Below are 23,575 nucleotides of genomic sequence, written 5' to 3' on the forward strand. Positions count from 1 at the left end.
TCAGTTTTTTGTTCCCAGTTTGGGTTCCAGGGATCTAACTCAGTCATTGGGCTTACGTGGCTAGCGCCTTGACCCACTGAGCTGGCCTGCTGGCTCTAATACTAAAGTTAGAAGGAATATGTCATGGTTATTTTGTAGCAGCTCTAGCTCCCAAGATAAAGAAAGGGAGGAAGGAGGAGAAGAAGGAAGGAAGGAAGGAAGGAAGGAAGGAAGGAAGGAAGGAAGGAAGGAGAACCAATCTACAATTACTTCAGTTAACCTAGAAATTATAATTGCTTGCATTCAAGACCATAGAACATAGCCTTGAAATATATTGAGGGAATACTAATGGAATTCAAGGGAAATTTTTGTTTAATTCATAATCATTAGGATGTTTTAATACACTCTCTAAGTAGCAGAACAAGCAGACAAAAATAATAATAAGCAAAGGCACCAAAGATTTGAAAACATAATAAATGTGACTTACAGATACTTAGAGAATATTGTATCCAAAGTCTAGTTAACACCAGATCTTTGGACTCTCACAGCATTTGTAAGCACAATTGGATAAAATAGGCATGTAATATTGGGTGTGAGGGAGTGTCCTGTTCTGTTTGTTTGGGACAGGGTCACACATAGCCCAAGTCAGCCTAGAACTGCTTATGTAACCTAGGAAACCCTTGAACTCGTGATCTTCCTCCCAAATTCTGGAATTATAGGTGTGTACCACCACATCCTACTTGGGTGTAGGGTTTTAAACAATGGAGTAAAAAGAGACTGCCACACTGGAGGGCTGTGGGGTCAGAGACCTAAGAGCCTCCCACATATCTCAGAGAGCAGCTCATTGCCAGCTCAGGACTGAGGCAGAGCCAGGCTGGTGGGTAGAGGAGTCCCCAGAACCCACCAGGGTGAGAAACTGCAGCTTTACCCTATGTAGGTAAGAGGTACCTGCACCCGGACACTGGCCATGAGACTTAAAACCCACTGTTCCCTGCAAAGCAACGTCAGCTTGGCCTCCATCCAAACAGAATTCCTCCAAAATTCTGCGGGAGCCATCAGATGTCCCTGCAGCCTACCTCCCGCCTCACAGATCAGCCTTTCCTCTTGTGCCGCCACGATGTCACTTGTCCAGGGAAGCTGTAATATCTGGTGTTGGTGAAGGGTCTTGTTGCTGCTAAGCCTGAAGTGTGACTGGCCAGCCCTCACCTGTGCTTCAGATTTCAAATGGCCTCTTTGGGTGTGGGAATAGGCACCACTGCCCCCACTTCGCAGATGGGAAACCTGCCTCTGAAAACACAGACCTCCTGCCCTTCCACCCTGACACTGGGCTCGGCCGGCACAGTCCTCCTAGCTGCACGCTGGCACGGTCCTCCTAGCTGCACACTGCACTTAGCCTGGTAAATATCCTCCATCCTCCCTCACTCAGCTCTGCAGATGACCAGGAAAAACAGTATGTGTTTGCTCTTCAGGGTACCCAGCTCTGGGAGCTCCAGCCTTCCTCCTCTCACAGAGGGTGGTGGTCATGGGGGCCTGATGGAGCAGACCCATCTGCTAAGAGCCTTTGCCTGGAGGGACTGCTGAGGCAGCAGCTTGTATGACCGCCACCAGCTCTGACCCTTTATTCCGGTCTAGGTGGCTTCACATCCACAGATCCCCCCCAACACACATTCCTCGTTTGCGGCTGGGTGGCCGTGCACTTGTCAGGGTCACTGAGCAGACAGCACTTGTGCTGAGGGTGTTGGATTAAAATGAGCGCATCAGCACGGTTCAGCAGCACCAGCTTTGGGGCGCTGCATTTTCACCGCCCTCTCTGTTCAGCAAGTGCCATGGGTGGCTCCTGTTCGTGTCAACAGATATTCTGTCACTTGTCCTAAGGTCCGGTAGGACCCACTGGGCTTCTGTCCTGGGAAATTGGGCTTCTTATGGCCTCCAGGACTTGCAGGCCTTGTTTTTATAATTCCTTCTCTTGAGGGATCCCAAATGTCAACAGTCCCTTAAACATGAATGGCCTTGCTGGGCTTGTGGGACCCAGGTGGCGGTGTGGCCCTGTGAGCCCTATGCACGATGTCACCCTGCCAGTACCCTGCCTTCTCCCAGCCCCACGGGGGCTCCAATCATCTCCTGCCCCGGAAGCAGGGACCAGTCCCTCCTCCGTTCTGCTAGGATGCCCCGCAGAAGGTCACACGAAGCCTGGGGCCCGTTTGACTCATCAGCGCCGTGGCGGGAAGGCTGCAGAGGATGTCAAGGCCTGGCATACTCATTTCTTCCAAGTAGCGTTTCTTGCAAGGGAAAACAAGAGAAAGATAAAGGCGAAAAGCACAAACACGGCAATGTACGTTAGCGGGAGAGATTTAGCGAGTCTCTAAATATTATCTTCCACACACTCCCGAGGTAGAGTGCCCTCGGGCCCTTTTTAAATCAAGATTTTTATTAAAAAGAAACATGGCTGCAATCATCAAGCAAACAATTCACAGAGACATTTTCTAGAGTGATAAGAGTAATGGAGGCTATTATTTGAGGGATGGGGAACAGAGCTGACACCAGACCTAGGATGTGGCTTTCCCAGCCATTATTCTGTGCATGTGATGGTGTGTGTGCCTGTGCCGGTGCCTCTTCTTTCCTGTCTTTTTGTTGCGGCTAAAATCTAGACTCTTATATGGTGTGCTTTTTGTCTGTCTGGTTTTGAGTTATTTTTTCCAGTTTCATGCCTCAACCGTGTGTATACGCCATACCCTCTGTAACCATTCGCCCACTAGTGGGTACCTAATCTGATGCCATCACTTAGCTATTGTGACTGGTGCTGCAGCGGATGTGACTGTGCAGGAATCTCTGCTGCGGGCTGGCTTGGCTTCTTCCTGTATATACCCAGGAGTGAGTGGCATAGCTGGATTATATGCAGACTCCACCTTATTTATCTGAGGAGCCTTCCATACTGATTTCCACAGTGGCTGCGTCACCACCAGCACTCCGGCAGGGTCCTCCGCCCTCACCCGTCCTCACCACCACTTCTACTTTGCTTTCTTGACCCAGCCGTTCTGACCTGCGGAGAGACAGAATCTCGATGTAGTTTTGCTTTGCATTTCCCCAGCTCATCTATATCGTCCTTATCCGTCCCGTAAAAGATCAGGAACTGGGCTCAGAGCAGTCTAGTGATCCACCCAAGGCCACGGAGCACCTGTGCTGCAGCGTTGATCTTTCCACTGGTCATTCACAGCAGGGCCCATTCAGAGCTGGGCAGGCCGCAAGAGAATCGCATAAAAGCATCTGGTTTCCAAGGCTAAGGGGGCACCTACGTTGTGTCCCTGCTCCCCGTGTGCCTGGGCTTTCTCTCTCTGTGTTAGAGCAGTGACCATATCCCAGGCTATTTGCTCGGCCAGGTTTAAACTGCGAGATAGAGAAGTGGGACTATCCTGCAGACAGAGGAACGCCATCCACTTAGCAGAGGCAAAGGAAATGTCTCCGTGCTCTATTTTCAGGCTTTTGTCTCCTCCTCGCTGCTTGCATTGATTACCCATAATACTACCTTCAGAAAGAAATGAAGGTAAATAATACAGCAAATCCAAGCGTCCCCTTTCCTGCCTTTTTGTGCTCCTCTGGCCAGGTGTGGCACATGCCACAGACCAGGGGTGGGGGCGGTAGTCGCCTACAGAGGTCTCTGCATATTCTTGCACCCCAATGCATGCCGGAGTCTGGTCATCTCCACACTCATACTAAATCCATTGAACTCTCCCTGTTTCCTGGCTGGCTTTTGCTTTGCAGAAGCCTCTTCGCAGGTCCTTGCTCACAGCTCCACGTTGAGGCGGGGAAAGCGGGGCATGTTACTGCTTGAGACAGGCAGTGTTATTTTCAGGGATATGGTGTTAATAGGAGAAGGCTGTTTCTTGGAAATCATTGCCTCTTTGAGTCCTGTGACTCTTTTCAGACTCTGTAAAAAAGCCCATTAGGCAAATACTCCGACAGGCAGCCGCTTCCTCCAATGGTAGGTGGAAGGGTGCTGGACCTGGGGCGTCAGCCACAGCCGCTGGGAATAAGAACTGGCTGCAGTTACCTTCTTAGCCAGCCCACACAGCCTGGATAATATCAGCAATCCTAAAGGTTACCGCCTTTCCTGTGATGTATCGCTTCTTCAGAGAGTATTAAAGATGTTTTGAATCTATTTTTTAGGAATCTTGAAACCGCCAGTGGAACATTTTTGATGTTGTAGTAATGCTCCGAGCCGCAGCGTGGGAAGGCTGGGCCCCTGAGCTACCCCCGGGAGCTGGAATGGAAGACACCGCTTGCCCGTTGTAGTTTTAGCAGTTAGGAAGCAAGCTAGGCAGAGCATATGCCAAGGTGTGGGAGCAGATGTGCCGGGGAACTGTATTATTTCTTTCCTTTGCCTGGGGGTGGGGGAAAGTCACACTCTGTGTCTCCAGGGATTGGGGGCGGGGCAGGGGCAGGATTTATTAGGAAAGAGAGTCAAAGGGAAAGTCCCATCCATCCTGGTGGAAGGAGTTCTCCAGCCCTGTTTAGTATTCTTATTGTTTGCCTCTCTCTGCCCGCCCCCACCTCCCCCCCCCCCACCTGGGCCCTTCTTACCCAGAGCACAGATTCAAATAAAAATTCAACCAAAGGCAATATAATTGTGGGGGTTGTAGGAGATGGTATGATGGTTAATTTTATATGTCAACTTGACGGGCCTCCCAGATATTTGGCCTAACGTTATTCTGAGGATGTCTGCGGCAGTGTCTGGGGAGGAGATTAACAATGAATCTGTAATCAGTAATCAAAGAAAAGCAGGTGGCTAGTCCCAGTGTCCGCTCAGACCACAAGGCCTAAGTGGAACATCAAAATGGCCCAGCCTTGACTACGGGGAGCTCCTGCCTAACTCTTGAACTGGGACCCTGGCTTGTTTGTTTGTTTGTTTGTTTGTTTGTTGCCTTTAACTGAACTGAAACACCAGCTCCTCCTGGGTTTCTAGCCTGCTAGCTTTCAGAGCAGAGGCTCTCTGAGGCTCTCCTGGGTCTCAGGCCCTTGGACTTAGATGAGAGCCATGCCATCTTACCAGTCTTCAGTTCCTTATAAAATGTCAGCTGCGTCTGGATGCCAGTGATTAAGGCAGGGAGTGAAACACTGACGCTCTCCCTGAGTCCATGGTCTGGCCCTGGAAAGGAGTGAGTCACCAAACCCCAAAGGATTTGCAATGAGGCTGCTATCTTCAGAAAGTGCTTCACCTCTCTTCGCTGCTGAGAGAAATGGGAGCCTTGAAGCATGTGAAGGGAATGCTGTCTTCACAGGCAAGTGCTGGCCCTGCCCTTCAGGGAGGGGGCCAGGATTGTGCACACTGGGGCCCCTCCCCTGAGGCAACCAGCTGTTAAGCCCAGCAGCTGCAGGCTCCTCAGCCGGGGAGGGCAGCATGTCTGTTGGAGGTTGGGAGTATTCTAGCTCTAGTCCCTGTTGCTCAAGCTTGGTGACCACCCCTCTAATCCCTGCCTACTAGAAAACAGGAGAAAATGTGAATGAAACTTTGGGTGTGTGTGTGTGTGTGTGTGTGTGTGTGTGTGTGTGTGTGTACACACTTATGCGTGTAAATGTGGATGCACATGCCACAGTGCAGGTGTGAAGATCAGAAGGTAACCTTAAATGCCAGCCATCGCCCACCTTTCAAAGCATCAAATCTGTATTCTCAGTTCTCACCCAGTAGTCATGGCTGAGGAACCGCACTTGGCCTCCCTGATGGAAGTGCTCTGGGGCGGTGATTGGAGATTGCAGCCACGCCTAGGCCCATTGCTGCTTTCCAGCTGCCATTATCCCTTTCAGCTGAGGCCCCACAGGGACAAGCGGGCTCCGCGCTAGCCTGCATCTCTGCACTCCCTCCGTGTTGCCTTCTGGGGAGCTTGCCAATGGCTTTGGCAGAGACTGAGGGGTTGTCCGCTATGGCTGTCTGGAGAGCCTGGGAGAAGAGTAAGGAGAGAAAGGTGAGGTGGGTGACAAAGAGGAGAGGAGAGAAGGGAGGAAGAAAGGAGTGAGAAGAGGAGGAGAGAGAAGAGGGGAAGGAAAAAAGGGGGGAAAGGAGGGAAAAGTCAAGAGGGAGAGAGAAGAGGAAGGAAGGAAGGAAGGAAGGAAGGAAAGAAGGAAGGAAAGAAGGAAGGAAGAGGTAGAATAGTAGGAAGAAGAGGAGGGGAGGGATGGGGAGAAGTTGGGGAGAGCCCTGGTGTGAAGGCGACAGACTCCTCCCTGCTGGAAACGAGCACCCCTAAAATGTGATGCTGTGTTGCTGAGAACAAACGGAAGCATCGTGCTTTCGAATGAACAGCCCGTGGTGCCCCCACTCTACTCTGGAAGTGGTACTAGAGGGGCTGTGATGCACGCTGGTATGGGGCAGCCCTAGATGTGGTGAGGCAGGGAGAGAGAGGCCTCCAACCCGGAGCTGCCCCAACTTGCTTCCATCTGACACTCCCAATAAGCCTGGAGTGATATTCCTCTAGGGCAGCCACAGCCTTTCCCAAGGCTAATAGGAGCTTGGCAGAGAGCAAAGCCAGAAGCAGGTGTCACATGCCAAGGTGCCTGAGGAGACATGTGTATGACAACCTATGTGTGTGAACATGTGCAAGATGCCTGTGAGAGAACATCTGTGGTCACTGGCATGTCGGGGGGGGGGCCATTTCTGCTGCATGGGGGGTTGTGTGAGGAACATAGCAATGTTCAGGGGAGTCTGGTCCAAAAGGCAGGGGTATAGCAGCAGCCTGCGGTGAACCATGGGGCATCCTAGGAACCAATGGATGTAACCTACAGTCTCACCAGGCCGCGGATTCAGAGACTGTAATTCTCAGAGTACCAATGACAAAATAGCACTTATGGAATGAAGGGATAGGACAAGCCCCTCATTACTGTACCCTGATTTTGTGATTCCACCCCCCCCAAAAAAAGCACTGGGTATCCTTTCCTGGAAGGGCACATCATCTCCATCTCTTGTGTCCACACCCTTAATCCTGACAACAACCCACCCCCACCCCTGCCAGACAGGGACCAGTCATAACACTGGGCCTCCTTGGATTGTCTTTGTTTTCTTGGCTGACTCTTTGCTCACTTAATATGCTAGAGAGCAAAGCCCTCATCGTACCTTTACCACAAAGGGTAGACACTTGGCAAATCCAGTAGGATGGACCATGGTAAAGTCTTAACTCAGGACTCTGGACACTGGCCATCTGCTCTCAGACCCAACCCTCCAGCCCCCCAACTCCACCAGCAGGCCTTACCCTCTCAGCTTTGATTCAGTGTGTCGCCCCTGCCTTCGTGACCAGCTGGAGGCTGCCTCCTCAGCCCTCCACTTGGCAAGTGTCTAGGGCTGTTTACTGAGCAGCAGACACGAAGCTGGCCATCTGCATGGGGACCGACTGCCATCGGAGCTTCAGCACACAGCACCCACTGTGCTCTGGGTGTGGCGCTGGGACTTCTGCACACATTTATTCACAGTCATATGAGGAGGGTACTTGAAATAGCTGCATCGTATGGGGTGAGGCCAGGACAGCACCAGCAGTTTTCTTAGTTCACCCCAGGCCTTCCTACTCATAAATGGCACTTGGGCTTATACCCAGCAGCCTGAATCCAGAGCCCAGTTCTTAACTGCCATCCCGATTGAGAGAGAGTAACCCCTGTCCTCAGGACCCAGTGTATGACATGGTGTCATAAGGAGGCGGAAAAGGCTGCCCAAGCAGCACCCTGCTCTCAGGCCTCTGGTGATGGGGTCCCAGGTTCATCTAGGACAGCGTAGAATGTCCAGGAAAGGCTTTTCTTCCCTCCCTGGAGAAGCACGAGGCCTCGGTTTCCAATGGACTTGCTTCAAGGTGCTCTGTAACCCTTGTGACCCCTGTAGTGCTGGCCTGCCCCTTGGAGTGGGGATTGGCCCCCCGAGAGAGCTCCATGCCCACGTCTACCCCAGGAGTGGCTGGAAGACAACCGCTGTCTGGGGAGCAATATGCTCGCCTGCCCCTGGTAGAGGGAGCGAGCTCTGTTTTCTCCCTCCTGTAATTGTTACCATCTGTTTCCCTGCCTAGTGTTTGTTGATGTTTTCTTGTTTTAAAACTGAAATGAGTCAGATTGGAAGCTGATTTAGGAAAAAGTGTCTGGGTTAGGGAAACTCCAAGTGGCCATGGGAGACTGTGTTGGAGCCACTGAGGAAGAAAAGTTTCTAGAGCCACAGAGAGCTGTTGGCCAGCTGCTCCTGCACAGTGAGGCTGCAGGCCCCGTGTGTGTGTGTGTGTGTGTGTGTGTGTGTGTGTGTGTGTGTGTGTGTGTGTGTCCCAAGGTATGTGTCATTTGAGGACTGTGGCTTGCAGGTTCGCTGCAGGCCCCGTGTGTGTGTGTGTGTGTGTGTGTGTGTGTGTGTGTGTGTGTGTGTGTGTCCCCCAAGGTATGTGTCATTTGAGGGCTGTGGCTTGCAGGTTCGGTGCTTGATAACTGCCTGGGCAAATAGTCCCTAACTCTATCTCTGTTGACGTGTGTGCAGCCATCAATAGATATATAGGTTGACACTCCAAAACTACTAGAAAGGTGTCTCAGTGCCCAACAAAGACAAGCAAAGAGGCTGGGCTTATTTAACCAAGCATTTAAACTCCGTTTTAAGAGGTGATCCCCAAATTCTAGTAAGAAGCCATGTGACCTCGAGTGGTAGGCTGTGATAGTGACCACCTGCACGGTGCGCCTCTGTGGCACTGAGGACCAGAGTTCTTAATCCAGCATTTTCTGGCCCTTCCTGTCCCTGTAGGACTAAACGTGGAGCAAGACAGGGCTGGAGCTGGCTTCCCAAGACCAACAAACACACAGCAATGGGGCCACTTGTCCCCAGTCCCATGCCAGCATCTCCCAGTCACCTGGACTCTTGCTTTCCTAATTTTGGTTATTTAAGCAAAAGGAAGGTGACCTGTGGTATTGCTCCTGGTCACTGGGTCTCTAAGATCAATGCATGGCTAAAATGTTCCATGGAATTTAGCTTAGCCACAGAGGCCACAATGCCCTGGCTGTGACCTGGTACCCCCAAAAGCTTGGCTTCCCAGGCATCCTGAAATTGGCTTCCTTTCCTGGTGATCTAGAGCCTGTGGGAGATACCTGGGCCTCAGCAAGCCAGAGAAAACGGATTCAGAAGAAAGACTGGTGCTTGAAATGCCTTCCTTCTTTTCTTTTCTTTTCTTTCTTTTTTTTTCTTAAGATTATTTATTTATTACGTATACAGTGCTCTGCCTGCATGTTCGCCTGCACACCAGAAGAGGGCATCAGATCGCATTATAGCCACCATGTGGTTGCTGGGAATTGAACTCAAGACCTCTGGGAGAGCAGACAATGCTCTTAACCTCTGAGCTATCTCTCCAGCCCCTGTATTCCTTGTTATAAAACATTTGTGTGTTCTTGGATCTTCTGATAGCAATGACTGCTACCACTTGCTGACATCCACCACCAGCACCACCAGCACCACCAGCACCACCTCTCCCTTGTCCCTGGCAGTAGCAGGTGACCATTTTTCACTGAAATCTGTCTTGGGGGAAGAAATTCTCATGACTGTTTATAGATCACGTTACCAACTTTCCTGACAGCAGTAAACTGATGAAGAGGGAAAGGTCATCTTGGCTTACGGGCTTTAACGTTTGCGTTCACAATCAGTTGCCCTGCTGCTTTGGACTTTGCACAGTACATCATGATGGGAGCCAAGGGTGAAGCAAAGCTGCTCACCTTATGGCAGCCAGGAACAAAACTGCAAAAGAAACTACGTCTCCAGAACTAACCTAAAACCTCTCACTAGGCCCCTATGCGGAGCTAGGGAACCTTTTTTTCTTTTTTTTCTTTTTTTTTTTTTAATCTCCAATCTTTTCCCCCATAACATTTTTATTTTTTATTTTATTGATTGATTCACTTTACATTCTAATTACACCACCCTTCCTCTCCTTCCGGTCCCCACTCACATATCCCTCCCCCGTCCTCCCCTTCTCCTCAGAGAATGGGGGAGCTCCTCCATGGGTACCAACCCACCTTGGCACATTAAGTCACTGCAGAACTAGGTGTGTCCTCTCCCACTGAGGCCAGACAAGGCAGCTCAGTTAGGGGAATGGGACCCAGAGGGGTGCATCAGAGTCAGAGAGGGTCCCCGCTTTAGTTGTTGGGGATCCACATGACGACCGTGCTGTGTATCTGCTACATATACATGGCATCCAGTCCTTGCATGCTCTTTGGATGGTGGGAACCAATCTTTTAACACATGGAGGTTTTTTTGGGAGGGGAAGCATTTCAGATCTACTTTATGGCATAGAGGAAGGAAGGTAGCAGGAACACAGAGAAGCAAAACGCCTTGTAGGCAGGTCTGGGCATTGTGAAGGCAATTGGGCTGGCACTTGTCCCCCAAGGCCCATGGTACCATTAGCCAGGCTGGGGAAGTTCTCACCAGACAGCCTTGCATCCTGTTTGTACCCTTGAACCTTCCCTTCAGAGTTTATTTCCGAGGAGCCACAGGACCTGTGCTTAGCCCTACAGCACAAGACAAGGTGCAGAACTCAATCCACTTAGGGTAGTGTTTAGGCACAAGCAAAGGAAACTTCTTGTGTCTGCATATTTAAGCACTTTTATTAAGTGGAACAAGCTATTTCTGAACACGAGAGTGGCCAACAGCCTTAGAGGAAATTAAAATGAACCGTGACAATGGAAAATTGCACAGGGGCACGGCGGATTCTACAGAGATAAATACAACAACCCTCTCAACAGCGTACAGGAAAGACAAGAGATCACGGAGATTATGTTGTTGCGGCGGGGGCGGGGGATGCTGAGGGAGACGCTATCTAAAAATTAGAGCTCTGGCTGGTGGGCACGCTGATTGGCATGCTAGTCAGGTCTCAGGGTAACTCTCTCCATTAAACACACCCCCAGGGTCTGGTGGGCAAAGTGGAACCAGAGAAACAACAGACAGGCAGGCCGTGTTGCTGAACACCCACTGCGTGCCTGCTGTGTGGGTGCTGTGGGCTGAATTCTGTACCCCGCAAATCCATAGGTTGAAGCCTTTGCCCTCACTGGGATGGTTTGTAGCACTCAGAACTTCAGGAGCTATTACAGTTTAGATGAGGTCATGAGGGTGAGGTCCTCCTCCTATAATGCCCTTATTCTCCCTCAATGAGAAGTAGGAGGACACGATTCTCCATCTCCCTTCATATCAGCACAAAGTCAGAAGGGCAGGAGGAGGAATCTCAGGAATCCCTGAGACCATGGTGGCACCCTGACCTCAGGTATTCCAGCCTCTGGAACAGGCTGGGGTGGGGGTAGGGGGCGGGGGGGGGGTCGCTAGGCTACACAACTGCATACTAGGCGTGTGATATACTGTTGTGTTATGGCATCCTGAGCTAAGACAGTGAGAAACAGAGAGGGAGAACCAGGTCTTAACCTTAAAGAACTCTCAGGCCTTGAGAGCTTGAAAGCTTAGCCTGTTTACAGATCCTGTTGCTGCATGTGTTAGGATTGTGATTGGACTGTGCTCTCTGAGGCCAGAGACTGCCGAGACTGTGTCTCCAGCACAGGTTAGTTTCTATGGACCATAGGTACAAAATGAGTGGGTGGACAGATGATGGATGGGCGGATTGAAAGATGGATTGGTGGATGGATGAAGGGGTGGATGAGTACGTAAGTGGCTTGATTGGTGGGTGGGCACATGGATGAGTTAAATAGGTAAGTAGATTAGTGGCTGGGTGGCTGGGTGGGTGTTGAGTAGAAGGAAGGCTACACGTGGGCGTTAACTCCTCCCACTTCTCCTTAGTGTCAGTCCTGAGGAAAGGGAGTCTGTCTACACCAGGGCAGAGCTTCTGTTTCCCTGTACGTCTTGGCCCTTCCAGAGCCCCTTAAGCCTTTACCACTGTCAGTCTTAACCCTGGACCTCCTGAGCGTGGATAGACTTGATCTGCCCAACAAGATAACCCTAACCTAAAGAGATGAGTCAAGACTGAAAGAGTGTTATCCTATTAGATAGATAGATAGAAGATAGACAGACAGACAGACAGACAGACAGATAGATAGATATCACTTTTAACTGCTTCCCTTCTGAACCAAGGAAGCTGAGCTGGACTGAGGCAAACAGATTGCCTCATCCTCAGAGCATGCCTGGCCACGTGTTACTGTCATTACAGAGACTACGCGGGCAAAAACCCAACGGGAGAACACCAGGGACCTGGGAATGCAGCCAGAGTCCACATGGCATTCTTCTGGGATGTCCACACTGGGGAATCCCACTGAATCTGGAGCCCCATGCTCTGCTCAAGTATAAGCTCCGGCTCCAAGAGTCTTAACATTTCTCCAATAAGTCCGTCTCCACTCCTTCTGCTGCGCTCCCTGTCTGCAGAGCTACCTGACATGGATATTTGTGCCCTGTTGTTTGTTTCTTTGTCCCCCGTGTGACGCTGCCACAGTCCCCTCTCTTGCTAGGCCTCTAATGAGGTCGCTGAAGACATCTGTGTCAGGACGGTGTCACCTAGCGTAGAGCCCTGCTCTCAGCCGACAACGTGAGCTCATGCAGAGGGTTTGAGAAGTGAGAATGGTTCTCTCTGCCCAGAAAGCCTTTGTAATTATATATATATAATATATATATAATAAATATATATATACACACACATATATATAGATCTGTTTCAACTACAACTAGAAAAATGGGAGTGGCTCAGAAAGTTGGGTAAATGTGTGAGAAGGCTCTACAATAAGGGGCTGGGATTCAGTTTTGGGGTCCTTCATGGTAGAATGGCCCATGCCAATGAGGAGGGCTTAGTTGATTTTAGAACGTCCTCTGGGAAGGCACTTGGTAGCCATGGTGGGCAGCAGGCCAGGCCAGCCCATGGCCAAACCAGTCTAAAGAATCTACTGTCTCCCCCGTATGGCTGGGAGGCCCAGAAGCCTGGTTCAGGATTCATACCGAGCACCTGGAGTGAGTCTAGACCTAGGCGGGCCAGGCTTAATTAGCAGGTAGTCCAGTCAGGGAGCCTGTGTGCCTCTCCAGAGTCATGTTTAGCACAGTTGCCCAGGACTTTCCTTCACAAAATTTGCCGAGATATTAAATCTGAACTTAACAAAGCCCCTCCCTGCCACCTCTCAGAAGTGGGTGTTGTCAGGTGTGTGTATTTGTGCAGCAGAAACTGATGGGGGGGGCGGGGGGAGGAGGGGGAAGGAGGGCAAGCAGTGGTCCCACACTTACTTCCTGCAGGGTTGGCATTTGGGGAATGTCCCATCAAAGGCCAGAGTAGGGGCTGTTCTGACCACCTCCCGACCCGCCCACCTTGGTGACAAGAATGAATACAGTGTCTGATGTGTGCTGGAAAAGCAACTAGCTGCCCGTGCCCAGGAGAAGGAGAACCTGCCGGGTGAGACAGGCAGGTTACAAGGAGCAGCTGTTGGGGGCGCTGCGAAGGCTGAATGAATGGGGGGGGGATGAAAGGGCCATCCCAGCTCCATAGCAGCTGCCCCTTACTCCCCTCGTCTGTGTGTCTGTCTGGGCCACTGGCTCCCTCACATCACAGGCATCCACTGAGGGCCAGACCTGCCCTGCACCTCCTGTAAAATGAAAGGGAACGATATCAGAGGGGAAGCTGAAGCGCAGGAAAGGGCCTCTTTCCTTTCAAAGACTTTCGTTTGTGATAGGTTCTTTTTTTTTTTTTTTTTCCTTTTCCTAGGTGATCTTATTTCAAAGCCCCTTTGAAAAATTTGTGGGTTTTGTAATGGATGAAAAGTTGCTTGGAAATAGGGCTAAGAAGTTTTCCGTTGAAAGTTGTTAGAGGGAAGTTGAAAGCGTGGAGTTGTAAAGGTTCTGCCAGATTTATCATTTCTTTTGTCCACAAGACCCATCGTGGAAAGGGGGTTTAGAGCAAGAGCCCAGATCATCTGGATGGGGCATGTGCAAGAACGCGGTGCAGAAGCCAGCCCTGTCCACAGTTGCTTTACGTCTGCAAAGGAGGCTGTCTCTGCTGAACTTTGAGCCTATGCGTCTCCAAGGAATAGACTTTGATGTTGGAAAAGGAAAAGCAAATGTACTCCCCGAATACTCTAGAAAGCTGGGTTCAGGCAAAGACGAGGGCTACCACACAAGCGTTTCGTATTAGGATCAGAACTGTCAAAGAAGAGAGGGCCCAAACAGAACCTGCTTGAGAGGGGCCAGGCCTGGGGGCTGATGTGGGCACTGGGCATGACCCAAGGCCAGGGACTGAGGGAAGAAGAAACAAGCAACTACACAAAGAGGGGTGTGGGTGACGTTTAAGCGAAGGAAAGCGCGGAAGACAGAGAGAAGGGGGGAGAGAATTTTGAGGGCAAAGGTACCCAGTGTTGGGGCTCAGAGGGATGGGCATTGAGGAGTGGTTGCCATGGAGACGGGGTGAGTTCACTGAAGTTCAAGTTGAAGAAATGGGCGTGGAAGCTGAGCACCAGGCAACAATAAATACCAGGCGCTCCTAGGCCTGGGCAAGGCCATAGTCTAGGAAGAGGCAAGAAGCCCATAGAAGAGGAGATGGAAGATGAAAGGGTGTTGAACTTGGCTGGACTGTTTGACTCTCGTCGGTGAGTTGGTGGGAAGAATACAGAATTCTTCCTAGAGAGAAATGAGCTATGCCCACCTTTGGCATAGGGGAGGTGGTTTAAGTATGAGCCAGGTGACAACTGGCCCAGCAGCCCTCTCCATCTGGCATCTGCTTACAGCCCAGTTCGCACAGTGATGCAAGCATGGCAAATGGCGGGTGTTCCCAACTTAAAAGCACTTACAGGTGGCCTTCAGGACTCCACATGAAGTCAGGGGCTCACAGAGCAGCGTCCCAACCAGGTTAGGTCTCTGAAGTTCTATCTGCCACCGGAGCCAGACTCTGAGGCTTCCTCCTCCTTGCTAAGCCCCGCCCCACCACCCACTCATTTGCATTCTCTATACCTACCTAGGCTCCTAGCGGGGGTCATTTACCCGCCAGAGACATCATCATATTCTGTAATATGATTGGAATCTGAATATATATTTAAAATGACAAGATGGAAATTAAAATTTAAATAAAGAATTACTTTTCTATAAGTTTCTCTGAAAGCAGTAATTTAGCAGCAAATTGATAGAGAAAGGTAAGCGTTGGTCCTTTAAACTATCGTGCGGTTTCCGGCGGCCAAGCCAGAAGTGTCTCAATTTAACACATCATTGGTTAGTATTATTAGAAATTTCATCAGGCTCTGCAGTGCATTCTGGTGGAGTTCAGAAGAGGAGGCCAGGGGCACAGGCCTGGGGCTGAGAGAAGCCACCCTGGTTAGAGAGGGTAGGAGGGTCACAGGAGACCCCCACCGCAGCACTATGGGGGACTCTGACTGTGCTTTTCTTATTTGTAGCTCAGTAGCAGTTAGAAATAAGAACTGAGGTAGCTGGGCATGGTGGCTCATGTTGTAATCCCAGCACTCCGGGAGGCAGAGGCAGGCGGATCTCCAAGTTCGAGGCCAGCCTGGCCCACAAAGGGAGTGCAAGATAGACAAGGCTACACAGAGAAGCCATGGAAAGAAAAAAAAAGGAAAGAAAGAAAGTAAGAAAGAAAGAAAGACAGGGAGAGAAAGAAAGAAAGAAAGAACAAACTGAGGCACCCTTAGGGTGCCACAACTTTGCAGGTCAACACATCCTCTAACCCACTGGTTCTCAGCCTTCCCGATGCCGTGGCTCTTTAATACACTTCCTCATGTTGTGGTGACCCCAACCGTGGAGTTATCTTTGTTGCAACTTCATAACTGTAATTTTGCTACGCTATGAATCATAGTGTAAATATCTGTGGGTTGTTTTCATGGTCTTAGGCAACCCATGGGAAAGGGTCATTTGACCCCCCCAAAGGGGTTGCAGCCCACAAGTTGAGAACAGCTGCTCTAGCCACTGGAAACCTAGGCCCAAAGCAGGAGCCCTTGGCAGTGGCCTTCCCAGGAAGCTGGCTCCTGTGAACCACATGACCAAGGCCCCCAAATGTGCTCCAGTAAGGACCTAACAAGCAACTGTAGCCCCTTAGAACCCCATATTCTGTGGCACAAGTCCGAGAACATAGCCAAAAAGACTACCATGGCTCCCTAGGTTGGGGCTGAGTCAGCAACGTTGTAGGCTTACGAAAGTGGCACATTTGGGGGATTCCAGAGCTACAGAATCAGAACTTCTAGGAATATGGTCCATTTCTAGCAATCCTCCCAGATGTATTGGGTCTCCGCCTCGTGTTGGAGACCACTGCAGTGGTGGCAGCTGGACAGTTGAACCGCTATGCTCCGGAGTGAAAAGTCTAGCAGTCTGGTAACATATTCATGGGCTTTATTCTCTAAGCACCTGGCCACCAAAAGATCTCCCACCACACATGAATTCCACCATTAGCACACCATTCCTTTAACTAAGACTTGCCTTCCTCAGGGTTCACCCATGTGCATGAGCACCCCTGGGAAATAGGCATGCGTGGTCCCCAGCAGGAATGCCTACATTTACTGGCCTCCACAACTCCCACAGGTGGACCTGGGCATCAGGAAATCCCTAAGGGTCTGGCGAAGAAGGGGATCGGAAAGATAGGAAAGGGGAGCCGTGTGCGAAGAAAGGCTGTCTATCCACACCCAGCCTTGGTGCTGACGCCTACTCTCAGGTGCCTGGTTCCCCTGAGCAGCCCAAGGGCTGGTGGTCAGAGGTCTGAGCCCTACCTGCTCCTCTACGTGCAGGCATCAGCTCCTGCCATTCTCAGAAAAGCAGTGGGAGTGACAACCTCCAGCTAAAAAGAAAAATGAAATGGCAGCATTCATTACTCCCATATCCACTGGTCTTCGACACCTACCTTTGCTGAGCCGAGCCATGTGTTCTCAGAGCCTTACTAGCCTCTCTGGGCGGCTCAAACTTCCAGACCACGATCTATTTGCAAGGCAGGTCAAATCACGGTGCCCTGGCTGTTAGGTGAGCTTCCCGAGCAAGGTGTTCAGGGGGAGGTGTTTAAAAACCTGCAAGGCAGTCAGAAAGCATGGCTCTGACTAAGATGGAGCCCAAGCCACCCTCAGTAGTAACGCAGAGCTGCAGGAATGGGGCCACCAAAGATGTGTTCTCCAAATTTGGGTGGAAACAAGGCTGCAGATCCAGGTCAGAGTGTTGCAAGTTCCAGGTTCCCTGCTGGCATTTTCCTCCCTGTGGCTTCTCAGCTTTTCATCCAAGGCCACTTTACTCCCACCGCCCATCTGGGGTAGCTCCAAGGGAGGCGGCATGTACTCATTTCAGTATTTACACAGTAACAGCCCCCTTCTGTGTTTACGGTGCCCCTAATCCTCTGTGAAATGCTGGGGGATGCAGATAACTCGGGCTGTGTTTGCCAAGAGCAACACACAAGTGACTTTTGATCTCTTGTATCTTATAATATACACAGTAAAGCGTGTGTCTCAAGTTTTTTTTTTCTTTTTTCTTTTCCATTAGCAGCTTAACAATATTTTCTAATATCTTACAATTTTGTGTGGTGGGATGCAGCAAAGGCTGGTTGGGACAATTCTACAGTGCCTAGGTTGGTGCTGGTCAGCAGGTAGTAGTCGCTGATCCAGTGTCTGTCCTCTAGGGCAGAAGCTGTGGGTGTTCCTAAATGCAGAGCGGGAGGGGCGATGGGACCTCTTAGTCAGGCATGTACTTGCTGTTCAAACTGGAAGATCTGAGTTCAGACACCCAGCACTCACGTTTAAAAAAAAGGGGGGGGGGGGAGGGTGCAACATCACACCCCTGCAATCCCAGCACAGATACAGATATGGTGCACTGACACATCTCCCATGCTCTGTCAAAGCAGTTACGGGCCTACGTTTTCTTTTTTCTTTTTCCATTTTTCTTTTTTTCTTTTTTTTTCTATTTGCAATTTGAGTTTTGTAGTTCAGTGTCACATTGAAGGCTAAGAGCCCCCTTGGCCTGCATAGTTAGCATTTCCCAATGTAGCTTTGACTCCCCATTATGCCTGGTTTGGTCTTCCTTTGTCTTTATTCTATCTTTTCTTCTTCTTTTTGGTTTGTGCGCACGCACACACACACACACACACACACACACACTCTCACCATATAGAGAGCAGAAGGCAACTTGCAATTGGGCAGTGGCAGTGCATGCCATTAATCCCAGCCCTTGGGAGGCAGAGGCAAGAGGATCTCTGGGAATTCAAGGACATTGTAGTCTACACAGCCAGGACAGCCAGGGCTACACAACAAAACCCTGTCTCAGAGAGGAGCGGGGGCGAGTGCTCTTGCAAGAATCAGTTTTCTCCTCCTACCGCGTAGGTCCCAGAGATCAACTCCAGATCATCCGGCTCAGTAGCAACCACCGCTGCCCTCTGAGCCTCTCGCTAGCCTCCACCTGCTGAGTGCTGGGATTGCAGCGGTGGATCTCCACATCCGGTTTCACGTAGTGCTGAGGGTCAAATTTAATGGGCTCCTACACCCTAGTCAAGGGCTCTACCTACTGAGCTACACCCTCAACACTTTGGGGTTTTGTTGGTTTGGGTGGACCTGAGTTTGTTTTGTTTTGCTTTGCTTTGCTTTTGAGACGAGTCTTGCTGTGTAGCTCTGCCTGGCATACAACTTACTATCTAAGCCAGGCTGACTTTGAACTCACAACATTCCCCCTGCTTCAGACTCCTGAGTGCTGGGGTTACAAGCACAAACCACCATACCAGTAATTGCTGCCATTAGCAAACATAGGAGTGAGGCATCGTGGGAAGGCTCCCTGCAGTATCTCTCCAAGCCTAAGTCCCTCATACAAGCCCTGAGCCAGGAGTCCCATGGCACTGTTTGTAAGTCTCTCTAGGAGAGGACCTGGACCATTCATTGCTGAACGCAGTTCCCCAGCAGTACCTCTGGGCTAGAGTAAAACCAGAAGCAAACTGAGATATGGTCTGGTAGGAAGGAGTTCTCCCAGCTGAGAGGTATGGCACTGGAATGGGGTGCACCATACTCAGTGACACTCGGGAGGTGCAGCCATACCAGCTGTGTGCTCCACACAGTGACAAGGCACAGGCTCGCAGTGTGGAAGCACGTCTGTGAGGTATAGGTATATTGCCCTCAGAAACGGGTCACGTGAGGTGGGTGAACTAGGTTCTGTCCTGCTCCAAGGCTAGAAATGTGTGGTGGGTGCAGGGTCCCGTGATGGTGACCTTAGCCCTAATGCACTGACATTATGCAGTCCTGCTGGCGTTTTGTGACCCACTGCCAACACATCTATCCTGGAAGCGTTCTAGGATCCCCTGGCTCTTTTGGTGTCCTCAGGAAAAGAGTAGAAGATGCTGGGTTTGGGAGTCCTAAGGATGTTCGTGTCCTTAGCAAGAGCCAGCCTCAGCATCCCACACCCCTGCCACACCCAGGCACTCGGAGGGATCGATAGTCTCCAGCCACTGTTAGTGGCGTAGGTTAGCCTCGCCTCTGAATAGCTTCCATGGCTACGGAGTCAGTCTTTGGTCCCTAGCAAGGAGAGCCAGGCTATCCATGGCTCGCTCACCTCTATGCCCTGCTGCATGTTCCAATATTCCTGGAGCATACTCTGCAGATCCCATTCACTCCCTGAGTGACTAGTGATGTCACTGCTCCCGTTGGCCCGTGCTGTGGCTCCGAAACCCTGCTTTCATCCTGGGGACAGCTATGCCAGGTGTAGCACCTGCTGGGCCAGGCATGACACTGAGCATCTGTCTTCTTGGGGTTTGCCTGTCAGGACAGGGTCAACAGGACCTTTGGGGCAGTATGTGCCGAACACTGTGGTCACGCAGAGAGTTGAGGTGAGAGCAAGCAAGTCCCCATCATCACTCAAACTCCCTGACCACGTGGTTGCTGCACATCTTTGTGGTGTTTCTGTGCAAAGTAGAGGGAAGTCCTCTCTCTGGTTGGACTGGCCAGCAGAAAATAGGCTCCCTGGCTACTGTAGACTGTACCGCTTAAACAGAAGGTCCTCCATGGGAGGTCAAGTGCCTCTGCCTCCTCAGCTGGGCATCGTCTCCACTGACCCCTCTGCCAGGGATCTGTGTGTTCTTAAAGCAACGAGCAACGTAGGGTACCTGATCTCCCCAGGCTGGAAGAGGGTAAACCCTCGTGCCCTGTGAAGCTGCTGGGGCCCGTGGCAGGAGAGCCCAATGCCAGCAGGCGCCAGCAGCCTGTGCCACCGCCTCACAGAGATTCCGCCATAAAGGACCTGGGTCTTTAGTGTTCTTCAGTCTCTGAAAGAAGCAGGACGCTGTCAGCCACCGCAAAAATGTGACCTTTGAAAATTTACAAGAGCCGGGGTTTAAAAAGCTGCTGTGTTAATGATGCATCCCATTAGCATCTCATTAAAGGGGAGCGGAGAGAAAGCAGCTCAGGCCCAGTGATGGGCAGATAGGGCCACTGTGCAGAGCTGTTCCGGCCAGCCTCTCCTGATGAGTACCACCATGGTACTGGAGCAGAAGCCATGGCCAGGGAAAGGTGACTTGCCAGGCGTCCCAGAGAATGGCAGCGGGAGGAAACAAGGGGTGAGGGAGACCACTCCTTCCCTATGGCTGCGGAGCTGGCAGCCCTCCCTCTATCCCCACCCCCACCCCAGCTCCCACCCCTACCCCTACCCCTAGCCCTGTGTTCCTTTCCTAAGGCAAGCCCTCACTCAAGCTAGGAACAGCCTCAGTTGCCCCCTCGGGATTCCAGATATGTGGGAATTCAAGACCGTGAAGGGGAAGTTCTGAGCTAGAGTCACAGACCCTTGGCGGGAAGAGAAGCCCCCTGGTCAGTCTCCCTGCCTCACATACTAGTGGTCAATCCACCTGGAAGCCCTGGGCCCTTTAACAAAGGGCATGCTCCTGCATCTAAGCTGATAGTGGTCAGTCCATGTATGGCTCACCTGGGAGCCCTGGGCCTCTCAGCAAAGGGCTCACTCCTGCAGCTCAGTTGTTTGTTGATGGAATCAAGAAAGGAATATTCACTTGATTGCTTTAATAAAATAAAACTCCTGAACTGCACATTGCTTTCAGCTTAAGATGTTGCTAGCGCAGAGTAGCTTATTTATCATTCCTAAACAGCGGGGCTGGGGGGGGCGGGGCCGGGGGCAGGGTCAGTGGTGAACTTCACAGAGGCTTTCTTCAGTCTAAGAAGTTGCTTGTAATGATCGTGAGAGACACAGAGACAGAGACAGACAGGACGCTGGCAGCTGGGTAATCTCATCCCTGTGGCTCTGGATCAGCCTCTGCATACTCAGAGCACCCAGCTTCTGCTTGGGGGTACAAAGGGTCTTGCATTATGCACCGAGCATCCTCTGCTCCATCTGAAGGCGGAATAGGACAGAATGACCACTGCCCTGGCCAGTTCAGAAAGCAGGACCCCAGCCCAATAGTTACTTGCCAAAGAACAAGCCAAGGCACAAATGAGCAAGCACGTAAGTCTAAGCAACATGTCAGGGACCATGTACAGTTTTTCAAGTTCAGAAACTCCCCTACTTTCGGGGCAAACATTAGAACTCCCAAAGATTTATAGCACAGAACCTGATGACCCAAAGTCAAGGGGGAAAAAAAAACCAATCAGAGCAGCCGGACGTGGTGGTGCACACCTTTAATCACAGCACTTGGGAGGCAGAGGTAGGTGGATCGCTGTGAGTTCAAAGCCAGCCTGGTCTACAAAGTGAGTCCAGGACAGCCAAGGCTACACAGAGAAACCCTGTCTTGAAAAACCAAAACAAACAACAACAACAACAAAAAAAAATCAGAGCTCCTGGCAGAAGTAGCGATCTCAGGATATGTTTCTAGAGGCTTCCACCCCACCCCACCCCCGGTTAAGTTGCCATGAGGACCTGTGGGTCCAGCAGTGTAGAAACGGTGGCAGGGACTCAGAAATCTTGAGCCAAGCTGTTTCCTATGTGGAAGCCTCTGGGATATGGGCAGTAAAGAGGGGCTGCAGCGCCCCCTCCTGACAAAAAAAGGTTTCCATATTGTCAGCGAAGAAGCTTGCTGGCAAGGAAGCTGGTGGTCCTAGCGTTCAAAACTGTGCCCTCTAAACAAGGCTCCTAAATAGGCATAGCACAGTCTCCTTCCCCGTCGGATGCTTCTGTATTCCGCAGCAATTTCTGTGCCTCCGAGCTGAGCCCACCCCGATCCTAAAGCCTGGGGACAGAGAACGGGCTGCAGGTGCCTAGATGGTTTCTGCCTCCAGGCTGGGCACATGTTGAAAATTGCCTCTTCAGAGAACTAGAAAAAAGCCTCCCCAATATTTCCTGTGCCTTGTCATGATTACGGCTATATCCCAGACCCCTGCCCATTTGGTATCTCATCCCCCACATCTCATCCATGCCACAAGTAGGCATAAGGCCTCTGATCAGGATGCTTTTTGTTTGTTTGTTTGTTTGTTTTTTGTTTTTTGATTTTTGGTTTTTGGTTTTTGAAGACAGGATTTCTCTCTGTAGTCCTGGCTGTCCTGAACTCGCTTTGCAGACCAGGCTGGCTTCGAACTTACAGAGACTCTCCTACCTCTGCCTCCTGAGTGCTTGGATTAAAGGTGTGACCTACCACACCCAGCTGTTCTTTCCTTCCCCCCCCCCCCCTTGGGAGACTCTTCCTCTTTTCCATGCCCTGTTCACACAAGTGCAGCATAACACAATTAGATCCGCACTGCCCCACCCCACCCCCATCCCCCACCGCCACCTGCCTGGGTCCTGCTCTCCCAGCGGGCCCTGCTTACAGGCGCTGTGTGCCAAAGTGTGATACAGCAAAGACTCCAGAAGCCCCGCCCAGCCTATTGCCCGCACCCATGATGTGTCCCAGGCCTAGAACTCAGGCGAATCACCCTGCTCAAGAGCCCAACAGGAAGCTCTGCCTCCAGCTTCATCGTTGGGCCAGGCACTATCAGAAGATGCTAGAAGAATGTGCGTTTTACTGAAGATGCGTGTGTCCCTAGAGAAGAGCCTCTGCCCCTCAGCCTAGTCACGTGCTTGCTCAGGCCTAACTGGGTTCCTAGGAGCTGTGACAACTCTTCCCAAAGCCAGCTCCGTGGAGGTCCTCACACCCTTTGCATCCCAGCCACTACAAGATGTTTAGAATTTTTCTTTTTCTTTTTTTATTTATAAATAATGAGCATCGTAGAAAATTTAGTACTTAGATGTGATAACAACTACAACCCTAGCACTTGGAAGTGAGAGATAGGAAGGTCATGGGTTCAAAGGCAGCCTGGAATACAAACCCTTTTTAAAAAAAAACAAAAAAAAAAACAAGAGCTAGGGATGTGGGTCAGTGTGGAACACTTGCAAAACATGCGCAATAAGAAGTTCTATCCCCCCGAATCATTTATTTTGACAAATGCCTACAAATGTAGATAAGAAGCCACCCAAATACTATCACCCAAAGATGACACCCTGGTGACATTTGGGTCACTCACCTCTCACCCATATTGTTCTACAGCAGGGTGGCTGCATACGGAGGTCCCACGGCTCTATTCTTATGCCCCGCTTTTCTCATCAACATCACAGTGGGAACATTGTGCCTTCTCCTTAGAAATTTCTAGAAAGTATGCTTTCTAGTAGCCAATATTCTATCAGGGACTATAGCCTGGAGGTTCCAGCACCAGCTGATGTTTGCTTTTCTTCTGAGAATCCCTTTCCTGCATGTCTAGATACATAAATCAGTAAGTGAGC

General features: G+C 50.8%; 1 protein-coding gene across 2 annotated transcripts in view; it reads left to right on the forward strand.

Moving 5' to 3' along the window:
• Window positions 1–23,575, forward strand: part of KLHL29 (kelch like family member 29) — a 294,574-nt gene that overhangs the window by 211,206 nt on the left and 59,793 nt on the right. The gene's annotated exons all lie outside the window — the stretch shown is intronic.

This window comes from Acomys minous (assembly GCF_964271855.1).
Source record: "Acomys minous genome assembly, chromosome: 8".
Taxonomy (NCBI): domain Eukaryota; kingdom Metazoa; phylum Chordata; class Mammalia; order Rodentia; family Muridae; genus Acomys; species Acomys minous.